General features: G+C 38.6%; 1 protein-coding gene across 14 annotated transcripts in view; it reads left to right on the top strand.

Annotated features, from left to right (window-relative positions):
* Positions 1-13639, top strand: part of FRYL (FRY-like) — a 238460-nt gene that overhangs the window by 88231 nt on the left and 136590 nt on the right. The window contains exon 1 of one of the 14 annotated variants that reach the window (XM_014534421.1): positions 13548-13552. The exons of the other annotated variants lie outside the window; for them this stretch is intronic. The gene's annotated coding sequence lies outside the window, so the exon portion shown is untranslated. Of the gene's footprint in view, positions 1-13547; positions 13553-13639 lie in introns of those variants that run through there. 14 annotated transcript variants of the gene reach the window in all.

The following is a 13639-nucleotide window of genomic DNA, read 5'->3' as shown; positions in this document are numbered from 1 at the left end:
TAAAACAAATGGAGAACCATTGATGTACTTTATGGCAGGGGTTGGGGTGATTTCATCAGACTTACATTTTTCATGGGAAGGGGCGGGGGAGGTACAGTGTGTGCAAGGAGATGAGTTAAGATGCTTTTTAAGTAGACCAGATGTGAGATGAAGGTTGAACAAATAAAGAAATGTTATTTCTTTACTTAGCAAACATGTATATAATGCCTACCAGATGGGTAGGTACTCTTTTAAGTGCTTTACAAATATTAACTCATTTAATTATGGATGTGGGAAATATTTAAGACAGACACAAAAGAACACCTATAGTGTGATGCCATTTATATGAAATGTCCAGAATAGGCAAATCCACAGAGACAGAAAAATAGATTAATGGATAAGAAGTAAGAATAATAGGTTTAGGGTTAGATATAGGAGGTGAAGGAGATTTTTATAAAATGACTTTGGATTGAGCTCCAAATACAGGCATGTGCCCTGACTGGGAATTGAACCGTGACCTCCTAGTTCATAGGTTGGTGCTCAACCACTGAGCCACACTGGCTGGGCTGCCACCATTCTTGTGTCAAAGCCTTCACCTCTGATAATTGGTATTTCTTCCTTCCTGAGCCTTGTCTTGCTAAACTCTTAGGTACTCCATTTTTTTCAAATATGGGACCCTGCTTTGCCATTTGTGAGAAGGAAGTTTTCATCCAAAAACAAAATTTGAGAATTAAGTTCTACTGACATACCTTTTTAATGATCAAACCCACCTAGGGATTAAACATGGATACATATTTCCTGTTCTTAGACTTTGCATTATACATCTGTTTGCTAGCATATCTGTTGCTCTTTCTTGGACCTTCTGGTGCTTTTTACCTGTTGTCATACTCTTTAGAGACCATACTCTGCCACCATTAGTAGGTTTCTCATTACCTCCAACATTACTGATACTCAGCCATTATGCATTCTTTGGCTGTCCTGGTATTTGGAACCAGAAGCTGTTCTGGCTAGTCCTTCTGTACTGATTGTTAAATATTTTAAATACTAGAGGCCCGGTGCATGAAATTCCTGCACTGGGGGGGGGGTGGTGTCCCTCAACCTGGCCTGTGCCCTCTCGCTGCTCCTTAGTGCTGCCGTGGAGGCGGGAAAGGCTCCCACAGGAGAGGCTCCCACCTCCGCTGCTGCACTCGCCAGCCATGAGCCCAGCTTCTGGCTGAGCGGCGCTCCACCTGTGGGAGCGCACTGACCACCAGGGGTGAGCGTCTGCCCCCTGGTGGTCAGTGCGCATCATAGCGACGAGTTGTTCTGGTCATTCTGCCTTAACGATCGCTTAGGCTTTTATTATATAGATGACACCTGGCAGGTATCTGGCCTATTATAGTGTTTAGGCCTCAAAGCATTGGGTTCTGGTCAAACTCTTAGACTTCTTTCCTGAAAGTAGCCATGTTTACAGTTTCATGAACATGTTGATAAGACATAGTTTGCTAGCCTTTTGCAGGATGGAATGGGTGTGTCTTCTTGGTTATTCTTCCTTCTAATCTGTTAATGTACAACATCCTAGAACACTGCCTCTTCCGTGGAATTTCTGACAATTTCACTTTTGGTTGAGTGGTTTTCATGAAGCATGCTATTTCCCAATTTTAAAAAATTTGCTAAATAAGTAAAGTTTTAAGGGCTTTTATAAAAACAGAATTAAAGAGAAGTTCATTTGAATGGGGAAGGTGATAGAAGCCAAGTTCCAAATAGTCAGATATGTTTGTACTGAAGATAATGAATCGTAAATGTATGATAGTTCATAGTAGAAAAACATATGAATTGTTTTAGAAGCTGTATTTTCAGCAATATTTATTGATCCATGTGATACATAAAGTAGTTAGCAAAGCCTTTTGTGAAAAATTGAAGTATGAATTAATATTTATTAACATGTAATATATTAGCAGTGTAACATAATAAATACAGATTTACATTAGATACATTAAATCTTTTTATTTTAATTTAAAATAAGCTTTACTGATATTTATAGCTGCTTTATTCATAATTACCAAAACTTGGAAGTAACCAAGATGCTCTTCAGTAGGTAAATGGATAAACTGTGGTACATCCAATCAATGGAATATCATTCAGTGCTCAAATGAAGTGATGAGCTATTAAGCGGTGAAAAGACTTACGGGAAACTTAAATGCCTATTACTGAGTGAAGGAAGCCAGCCCGAAAAGGCTGCATACTACATGATTCCAACTTTATGATATTCTAGAAAAGGCAAAACTATGGAGAGATGGTAAAAAGATGAGTGGTTGTCAGGGATAGGGGAGGGGGGTGAATAGGTGGAGCACAGAGGACTTTTAGGGCAGTGAAACTCTAGGTGGTACTAGAACAGTGGATACATTTGTTCAAATCCACAAAATGTAGAACACAAAGAGTGAACCCTAATGTGAACTCTGAACTTTGGGTGATAATGATGTGTCAATGTGGTTTATCAGTTATAACAGATGTACTAGGAGGAGGCTATGCATGTGTAGGGGCAAGAGGTATATGGGATAGCTCTTCTGTGCTCTCATTTTTGCTGTGAACCTAAAACTGCTCTAAAAATAAAAGTCTTGAAAAAGAAGAAATGAAGCTAAAGGAAGCATCACATAAAATTTTGGAGCAACATATGAATGAGTGATTCTTATTATAGGGAGACGAGGGAAGGGAAGAAGTGTTAAGCCAGTAAACCAGCCTTAGTAATATTCTTGCAAGTAAGGTTAGTATGTATTTTCAGTCCCCATGTGCACAGGGTGGGCTTCAGTTACACTTGATTTTCTCCTTGCCTGGGGGTCGGCACCCCTCGCATCACCCCCGCAGGTGTTGACCTGGAGTGCATTTTATTCAGAGCACCATGGGGCATTGTGTTGCCATGGTTTGATGTGTAAGGCCGACTGTGGTTCAAATAGAAAACAGTCTCTTCAGCTGCTAAGAGGCAGATTTTTCAGGCGTCTACTGGACTGTTATTAGGACCTGAACTTAAAGTTCAGCTATGCAGAAAAAAAGAGAGGGTTCGTGCGGTAGTGATGGAATCTGATGACTAGACTAGATTCAAAATGTAAGGCACAGGCAGGAATCAATGATGGTTTTAAAGGTAACACCGATGAAACCTCATCCTTTGAAATCACGGATAATGAATGAAAGGCAAGGGATTGACAGAGCACCAAGGTATTGGGTCTGGGGCATGGAAGTGAGTAGGTTGAAGTGGCTGAAACCCTGAGAGAAAACTTTGTAGTATAAACTGGGAGAACCATGTATGGCTTTAAAAAAAAAATGTTTTGAAATGTTTTCTTGATCCTTCATGTTGCTTCCTAGAGCTTTGCCCTTGACATGCCTTTATTGAACACTCTGAGTTGCTTGATGAGTGCAATTTATGGTATTATATACATAGGTTTCTTTATTTATGGTGTTTTTGAAGCTTTTTAATGATCAGAATAAGTTTTAAATAACATCATTGCATAGAACCAGCTGTTCCACTTTAGAAGGATGAGTGTAAGGCAGTGGTTCTCAACCCTTCCTGCACATTAGAGTCACTTTGGAGCGTTTTCCAGAACATACAGATGCCTGGGCCTCACGCCAAAGATTCTGGTTCTGATTTAAGGAAGTGCCAGAGAAGCCAGCAAGGACCGGGATTGGGTTAGGAAAACCTGCCTTTACCTTAAGACTGAGAGTGGGTATAAAATCTTTTCCAGAGGGTAGGATTGTAATAAACAGTCTGACAGAGACAAATTTTTATGTTTGCCAATTTACTGATTTACAGTGAGAAATATGCCAAGCGGATATTAATGCTAGAGCTGGCATACCATCCTTTGCGCTCCTTGTGGGCAGGTCAGATACTGCTAAATTAATATCAGTTGCATGGAGAGCCTGAAGTTCAAAGAAATTAATGTCTGCTCTGCTCTGCTCTAAGGGCCAGAATACCCATCCTTGTGTCTGGCCTACGGGATTGTACTGAGGTGGACATAACATTTCCATCAGCAGCGTGTTTAGTGTCAGGTTTCCCTGTACCTTGCCAACAATAGATCTTATGATCCTTTCTAATATTTGCCGGTCGGATATGCATAATATGAAAGCTCATTGCTGTTTTAATTTGCATTATCTGGGTACTACAAATTTTAGATGAATATTTTTTCGTATATTGTACTTTTAGGTTTATTCTTATGTGAATTGCCTAAGTGCCGGGACGGACCGGCAGACCCTGAGTGACGGGTGAATGATTGCTCTGACACACGCTTCTGTGAAAGAGAGGCTAAGGGGCTGTTTTGCTTTAGGAGCAAATAGCCCTGTTCGCCTGCCTCCTTAGGCTTTTATTGTCACCACAGTTTCAACTAAAATTAACCTCTCGATACTATCAGCAGGGTATGTATCCTTGAGAAAGCACATGCTTCTACAAGGTCGGGTCTAAAAGACTAAACAGAGATTTTAGCAAAACACCCCGGAGTTCAGACTAGTTTGGAAAAGTCAAGGCAGGGGCTGCCACCTTCAGCAAGGCCCCCCAGAGGCCCCCGACCTTTCAGAGATTTCTCCTTACAGACCTTCCAACCAAATCCCATGCTTCCCCACACCTGAGTATATATTTTGCCAAATGTTCTCTATTGTATTGTATTTTTCTTGTTGATGTATAAGAGCACTTAGAATGTTTTACATTTTTCTGTCATCTATATTATATTTTTGTCCAACTTTGTACTTTCTTGTTTATGGTATCATCTGCCTTATAAAATTTTAAAATTTTTATTTGGTTGAATGATTTCATCTCTTTTATAATTTTGGGTTTTCTATCTTGGCTAAAGGTCTTTTCTCCCCTGGATTGAATATGTTGATGCCTAATTTTTTTTTAGACTTTTAAAAATTAACTTTCAATTTCACATCCTTCTGGACTTTGTTTTTGAATATAATATTTTTTTCCAGATGAATAGCCAGTTGTTCTAAAATTATAACCAAACAGATATTCCCTATCCCTCTCATTTGCCCATGTTAAATTCTTTTTTTGTTAATTTAATTTTTATTTATTTTAAAATTTATCTTTATTGTTTAAAGTATTGCATATGCCCCTCTTCCCCCACTTTGACCTCCTCTACCCCACCCTCCCCTTTTAGGCCTTTCGCACTATTGCCCATGTCCATGGGTTATGCACTTATGCATACAAGTTCTTTGGTTAATCTCGTCCTGTAACCCATCCTCTCCCCTTCCCGCTGAGATTTGTCAGTTTTATGCTTTATGTCTCTGGACCTATTTTGTTCATCAGTTTATTTTGTCCATTAAGTTCAGCATATGAGTGAGATCATGTGATACTTCTCTTTCTCTGACTGGCTATTTTGCTTAGCATAATCATCTCCAGGTCCCTTCATGCTGCCTCAAAGGGGAGGAGATCCTTGTTTTTTATAGCTGCATACTATGCCATTATGTAAATGTACTACAGTTTTTTTATCCACTCATCTACTGATGGGCACTTGGGTTGTTTCTAGATCTTAGCTATGGTAAATTGTGCTGCTATGAACATGCGGGTGCTTATATTCTTTCTGATTGGTGTTTTGGGATTCTTAGGATATAGTCCTAAAAGTGGTATCACTGGGTCAAGTGGGAGCTCCATTTTTACTTTTTTGAGGAAACTCCACACTGTTTTCCATAGTGGCTGCACCAGTCTGCATTCCCACCAGCAGTGCACGAGGGTTCCTTTTTCTCCACATCCTTACCAGCACTTGTCGTTGATTTGTTGATGGCAGGTGTGAGGTGGTACTTCACTGTCGTTTTACTTTGCATCTTGGATTTTTGAGAAGTCTCTCATCTCCTACGTTAATCTGATTTATCGACACTTTGTTTACTGAGTTGATTACTGTTACGTTATATTCTGATATCAGCAATTTTACATTATATTTTGGTATAATGTTTTGATTGTATTTATAATGTGTTCTGATCAGTTACATTATCTTCTGACTTAGCAAATATTTTTTGTACTTTTTAAAAAATATGTTTTTATTGATTTCAGAGAGAGGAAGGGAGAGGGAGAGAAAGATAGAAACATCGGTGATGAGAGAGAATCGATGGGCTGCCTCCTGCACGCCACCCGCCGGGATTGAGCCCACAACCTGGGCATGTGCCCTGACTGGGAATCGAACCATGTTCTCTTTTTAAAAAAATATATATTTTATTGATTTTTTACAGAGAGGAAGGGAGAAGAATAGAGAGTTAGAAACATCGATGAGTGAGAAACATCGATCAGCTGCCTCCTGCACACCCCCTATTGGGGATGTGCCTGCAACCAAGGTACATGCCCTTGACCGGAATCGAACCCGGGACCCTTGAGTCTGCAGGCTGATGCTCTAGCCACTGAGCCAAACCAGTTAGGGCAGAACCATGTTCTCTTTTTTGTGGGTTGATGCTCTACCACAGAGCCACACTGGCCAGGCTATTTTTTTAAATATTTTTTTTAGCTTTTTTGGAGTATTTGTTTTTCTGTGTGTACTCTAGGATAGTTTTATTCAGCACAACCTAAACAGAATAGTATTGAGATTTTAATTGGAACTGTAGTAATTATATTAATTTTGTGAGAATTGACACTTATTATAAATGCTCCCACCTATAAATATGTCTATTTATTCAGAACTTCTTTCGTGTCCTTTAACGTGATCTTGTAGTTTCTTTCATGTAAGCTTTTCTTATTAAATGTATTCCCACCTATTTTATATTTGTGAATAGAAGATTTTTCTGCATTTTCATTTTTAGGTAGTTATTGCTAGTTAGTATAGAAAGTTTCATGTCTTATTTTTCAATGTTTATAACAATGATTTAATTTTTTGGTATTATTGCATTTACTTACATAAATCCCATAACTTCCTGGATGTTGTTGAATGATAAGGCAAGAATCAATCTATCTGTTTAGTTTCTGTTTTTAATTGAAAGAGATTTCGTGTTTTGAAACCTATGATAATTTGCTGCTGGTGTTTGGTAAATATTTCATGTGTCACTAGCTGCTGGATACTCTTAGTGAGCAGTTACATTTCTTTGTCTGCTAATTAAACGTGGCTCATCCCTATTTAAAGAGTAATCCTGAGAGTGAGGACAGGGGAAGCAGTCTTAGCCTCTGTGGACCTCTTAGCTCCCAAATAAGATATTAGGAACAAGTCTTTTTGCTCCTTGTCTGCCCCCATCATCTCAGCCTCAGGGGCATAGGGGACTCAGACGACCTGCTTACAGCTTCTGCTCAGCCTCTTAGACAGCAAAGAAGATGGCTACAGGTCTCTATGCAGTTGTTTACCTCCCCCGGGCCCTGAGTCTACCAAGGTATGTGTGCTAGAGGAGGTCCTACAGGATTTGATGTTCAGATTTTCACATCAGGGTTATCCTTTGCTGATCCCCAGGCTCTTGATTGCAAGAGGAGAATAGCTTTTTACTGGCAGTGATTATTTTTATGGGAGAAAAAGAGAACAAAAATGAAAACTACTTTTGTGATGCTTCTGACACATACCATGGTTGAGATATAATTCATCTCATTCATTTTGTAGAGGGAAAGCAAAAACTTAGAGAGGTTAAATAATTTGATGAAGGTTATAATGATTCTAAGTAGTCAAGTCAAGGGTCCTTGGTCTTCTGACTCCTAATGTGCTATTTGCAAAATGTGCACATTTTGAAAATAGCACATTATTTCTAGATTTTCTGAATAGTTTCTTAGCTGAGCTTCTGAAGGTTCAAAAGAGTACAAGAAAATGACCCCAGGGAGACTAGCTTGAGTGAATAATGGATTATTTAGAGGATAGGTCATTTTTCTCGAGCTTTATAATAAGTGATATTTCTGTAGTAGACTTCAAGTAAAAAAATTGGAAATGTGCCCAAGATGTCATAGGACTTCTATGTTTAGAAACTGTTTTCAGTGGGAATAGTTGAGACTAGGATAAATAAACATTTTGGGAACAGCTGCCCAAAGAACAACGAAAGTCTTAATTTTTTATCCATTGAAGTGTAACCAGAAACAGAAAAGTTAGACTGAGGAGTGAGGAAAATGATTTCATTCACATAGAACAGAAGCAAGGCATTTACAAATAGAATTAATAAGAATTAGATAGATATTCTACGGAGGAAAATGCACATTTGGGGGGTGGGGGAGGCGTTACATGAAAGAAGATAAATTAGTGAGGGTATGTCAGGTTCTAGACAAGAAGTCTTAAGACATAATTTCTCTTCTAATTAACTTCTGAAGCTATGCATAAATGTGAACATATAAGTGAAATAGCAGCTGAGAAATTATGAAGGTGATGAGTAAATAGTATTTGTACCAATAGATAACAAAACCTATTATAAAGCTACAATAATTAAAAGTATGGTACTGATACAAAAAGATTACTAAGGAGCAAAATAGAAAGCATATCTGAGTCTGGCTTTAGTTTATGATAGTGAATATCAAATTAGTGACAGAATTTCAGTAAAGGAAGCCAGAAGAATTTGATTAAATATTGGGGGGCGGGGATAACATAATGTTTTTATTGTATATGCAATTAAAGACATTGCTTAAATCTGAATGACAGATTTAAATGGAAAAAATAAAACTAAAAAAGAGTTAAAAGAAAATATGGGTAAATATCTACCTCACCAGAGTGGGAAAACCTTTTCTTCTTAGCCCATTTTATGTAAATGAATATGAAGATGCAACCAAAATATTTCATCTGGGAAATAGTCTAAGCAAATATTATGCTAATAAACTAGACTTGTAAAGGGGAAATACAGCCCTAACCGGTTTGGCTCAGTGGATAGAGCGTCGGCCTGCGGACTGAAGGGTCCCAGGTTCAATTCTGGTCAAGGGCATGCACCTTGGTTGCGGGCACATCCCCAGTAGGGAATGTGCAGGAGGCAGCTGATCGATGTTTCTCTCTGTTCGATTCCGGTCAAGGGCATGTGCCTTGGTTGCAGGCACATCCTCAGTAGGGAGTGTGCAGGAGGCAGCTGATCGATGTTTCTCTCTCATCGATGTTTCTAACTCTCTATCCCTCTCCCTTCCTCTCTGTAAAAAAAAAAATCAATAAAATATCTTTTTAAAAAAAGGGGAGGTGGGGAAACAGGTCTATCAGAATCTGGCAATTCTGAAGAAAATAAAGGCACTGACCTGAAAGTTTAGAAACTCTGGACCTAATGTGACTGTGACTTTGATTAGGAGTCAGTTTTCTCGTCACAAATTGGTGATAACTTGATGTGGTATTCTAGATCTCATTCTTACCAAGGATTTGACCAGCTGGTTGTTAAGCCATTGATAGCTTGAAATCAGCCATGATGAAAATCAGTGCACAAGGGAAATTGGCAAATGCTAATAAATCAGGACTCTTGGTTTTTATTTGTTTGTTTTTGAGCCCTTTACCAGCATATCACTTGAAATAAGAATAGTTTGTTAGTCCCTGGCTGGTGCTGCTCAATTGGTTGGAGTGTCATCCCATACAGGGAAAGGTTTTGGGTTCTGTCGATCCCTCGGGCTGGTTTAGGTGTGTGTGGGAGGCAACCGATTAATATCTGCCTCTCTCTCCCTACTCTCCCTCCCCTTTCCCCTCCTCTCACTCAAAATCGTTTAATGTGATCTTGGGTGAGGATTTAAAAAAAAAAAAAAAAAAGAACAGGTTTGTTAGGGGAAAAAAATGAGATGATATGCAAAATACCTTAAAGTATTAAATAAATAATGTTTCATTTCCATCAGAAATGAAAAGTGTCTGGTATGCATTTCCTTCCTTCATGAAGGCATTTTGAGGTAGGCCTTGCTTTATAGCAAATTGTGTTTGTGCAATGAAGTCATCAAATGATGCTTTCATATTGTACCCTTAACACCCACAACACGCACATTGTTATATTCCCTCTGTTCCTCTTCAGATGTACTTGCTCTCAAATGTACAGTGTTTCTCTGGATGGGTAGTTGGAAGGCACACCCATCCATCTGGCCTCCTCAGAAGTTGACATTTGCTATTATTCCCTAATACTGATTTTGCTTTCTTTGTTTTTACTTTTAATCTGTCTACCATATGATCTGATTTGTGTTTTGACATTTTATTTTTAATTGACTTATAAACTGTTTCCTTTTCCTGAGTTTGATCCAAGTATATTATTGTTTTAGGCTTTCGCTGGAGCTGTTGTTTATTTTGACTCTTCCCAGGCACCTTTGGTTCTGGCTGACAGGGATAGAATAGGCTTTTCTTTCTTTTATTTTTATGTTTTTAAAAATTAACAGACTTTATATTTTTTTTTTAAGAGGAGTTTCAAGTTTACAGAAAATTTGAGCAGAAAGCAGAGTTCCCATGTACCGTCTTCTTATTCCCCCCCTCTCCCGTTTCCCCTATTAACATTTTACATTAGTGTGGTACATTTGTTAAAACAATTGATGAACCTGCATTGACATGTCATAATCACCCATCCATAGCTTACATCACATTCACTCTTTGTATTGTACATTCTATGGGGTTTTGACAAATATATAGTGACATGTATCCACAATTATAGTATCATGCAGAGCAGTTTCAAGGCCCTAAAAAAAGTCCCTTGTACTCTCCTATTCATCCTTTTCTCCCTTCCCCTCCACCCCCATCCAAAAACCTGAACCCCTGATAACCATTGGTCTCTTTTTTTAAAAAAAAATTTATTGATTGATTTGAGAGTGAAGGAAGGGAGAGAGAAAGGGGAAAGGAGAGAGAAAAATATTGATTTGTTGTTCCACTTATTCATGCATTTATTGGTAGGTTCTTGTATGTGCCCTAACCAGGGATCGAACCCGCAACCTTGGTATATCAGAAATATGCTCCAACCAGCTGAGCTACCTGGCCAGGGCACCACTGAGCTTTTTATTATCTCCATAGTTTTGCCTTTTCCAGAATGTCATATTGTTGTAATCATACAGTATGTAGCCTTTTCAGACTGGCTTCTTTTGCTTAGAAATAGGCATCTAAGTTTCCTCCAAGTTTTTTCATGACTTGAAAATTCTTCTTTTAAGTGCTGAATAATATTTCATTGTCTGGATATATACCACAATACATCCAGTTACCTACTGAAGCACGTCTTGGTTGCTTCAGAGTTTTGGCAACTAGGAATAAAGCTGCTATAAACATCTGTGTGCAGGTTTTTGTGTGGACATACTTTAAACTGCTTTGAGTAAGTCCCAAGGAGTGCAGTTAGTTGCTGAGTTGTATGGTATGAGTATGTTTCATTTTTTAAGAAACCTCCAAATTGTCTTCCAAAATGGGTATACAGTTTTGTGTTTCTACCGCTATCTACATGTCTTCTTTGGTGAGGGTCTGTTCTGATGTTTTGCCCACTTTTAAATTGAGTTGCTTATTATTGTTGAGTTTTAAGGATTTTTTTATGTATTATGGATTCTTTATATATTTTGGAAGCTGATTATGTGTTTTGCAAATATTTTCTTCCAGTCTGTGCCTTGTCTTTTCATTCTATTAACAGTATCTTTAGCAGAGCTGAAGTTCATTTTCATAAAGCTTAACTTACCAACTTTTCTCTCATGGGTGTTGTATTTGGTGTTATATTTAAAAAGTCATCACTAAACCTAAGAAAATCCAGACTTTTCTCTTATCTAATATTCTAGGAATTCAGAGGGGTTTGCATTTTACATATAGAATTCATTTCGTATTTCCCATTTACATCTATGATCTGTTTTGAGTACATTTTTGTGAAAAGTGTCAGGTTTGTGTTTAGATTTTGTTTTTTTAAATTTGCATGTGGGTGTCCTGTTATGCCAGCGCCATCTGTTGAAACTCTCTCTTTCTCATTGATTGCCTTTGCTCCTTTGTCAAAGTTCAGTTGACTATGTTTGTGTGGGTCTATTCCTGGACTTTCTGTTCTGTCCCACTGATCTGTTTGTCTATTTGTTCAACAATGCCACTCTGTCTTGATTACTGTCCCTTTAAAGTAAGTCTTGAAGTCAGCTAGTGTAAGTACTTCGACTTTGTTCTTCTTCTTCAGTATTGTGTTAGCTATTCTGGGTCATTTGCCTCTTCATATAAACTTTAAAATTAGTTTGTTATTATTCACAAAATAACTTGCTGGTAATAGGCTTGCTTTTAAACTAAGAATTTTGCTTTTTAAATTGAGATATTTTTATATTTTTGTTCCTATTCCAAGGCCTCTTCTTTTTTAGGTGATCATCAACATTTTTGTTAGCCATTATAAGAAAATAATTATTAGAATTGTATGGTACTTCATTATATTTTTGCATATAAATCTATACATAAATACATGCATGTATGTATATAAGATTGTGACTATAAAGTACTAATTTTTATTGTTTAAGACCAGTTCTTGGGGTTGAGATGGCAGCAGGCTGCTTTCACAGACTCCATTGGGGTCTATCTAATTTTTGTTTGTTTTAAAAATATTTGTGAGGTTAAATACTATTTTTGTGGTATTGGCCTGTTTTATGCTTTGTACCTTGTTTATTCATGTCTTTTGTCCAGTTTTCAGTTTGGAGATGTGGGTCTTTTTCTCATTTTATTAGAGCTTTGTAGATGGAGGCAAAAGTGATTAACCCTTTAAAAGTAATTTTTGAAATTTGATTTTTTTTTAAAAAAAATATATTTCTTTATTGATTTCAGAGAGGAAGGGAGGAGAGAGAGAGATAGAAACATCAATGATGAGAGAGAATTGTTGGGGTCCAACCCCAGCAGGTCCAGGGGTCCCCAAAGGTGTGGACGGAGTCGGAGAAGAATGAATGACACGGTGACAGCTTTCAGTTGATCAGCAGCCTAGCCAGGATCTCTAGCCACAATCTCCAGCCCAAGTTCTGTCCAGGTTCTCTTGCCATGTTCTCTCGCTAGGTTCTCTAGCCAGGTTCTGTCCAGGTTCTCCAGCCAGGTTCGGTCGCCAGGTTCTATCCAGGTTCTCGAAATTTGATTTTTTTAATGCAGATATTTGGAAGATAAATCTTTATTTGGAAGCGAAATGCAGGTTTTCCTTAAACTTTTGGCTTTATTGGCAAATTTATTTAAAAAAATATATATATATCTACACTAATAAAAGAGAAACATGCAAATTAACTGCTACTCCGCCACTCCGCTACACCCACAAGCCACGCCCACCAGCCAATCAGGAGCAAGTATGCAAACTAACCCAACTAAAATGGCGGTTAAGCCTCAGCCAGAGGACTTAGGCCTAGGCAGGGGCAGAGCTGGCGATGGGAGGGTCTGGGGGTCCCCTGCCCAGGCCCCGAGGTTTTAGGCCTGGGCAGGGGATGAGCCGGGGATCTGTGTGAACTACAGAGGAAACACCTTTTCTGACCACTCATTGGCTAAGCTCCCTATATGCCACTGGTAATATTCTTAGTAACTTGGGTAATAAGAATCCAAGAAGGTGATCTAGGGTTTTTCCACCACACTCCTGGAGAAAAAAACAAAGGTCCGCTGGTGGAAGGCTAAGAAATGTCATATCCTGCCCTAGCCAGTTTGGCTCAGTGGATAATGCCTTGGCCTGCCGATGGCAGGGTCTGCGTTCAATTCTGACCAAGGGCATGTACCTAGGTTGCAGGCTCCTCCCTGGCCGGGGCCCAGGTCAGGGCTCATGCAGGAGGCAACCAATCAAAGTGTTCCTCTCACTTTGATGTTTCTCTCTGTCTTTCCCTTTCTCTTCCACATTCTCTAAAAATCAATGGAAACATATCCTCAGGTGA

The sequence above is a fragment of the Myotis brandtii genome, unplaced genomic scaffold (genome assembly GCF_000412655.1).
Source record: "Myotis brandtii unplaced genomic scaffold, ASM41265v1 scaffold10, whole genome shotgun sequence".
Lineage (NCBI taxonomy): Eukaryota > Metazoa > Chordata > Mammalia > Chiroptera > Vespertilionidae > Myotis > Myotis brandtii.
The sequence above is the reverse complement of the archived record's forward strand: the minus strand, read 5'-3'. Positions and strand labels throughout refer to the sequence as shown.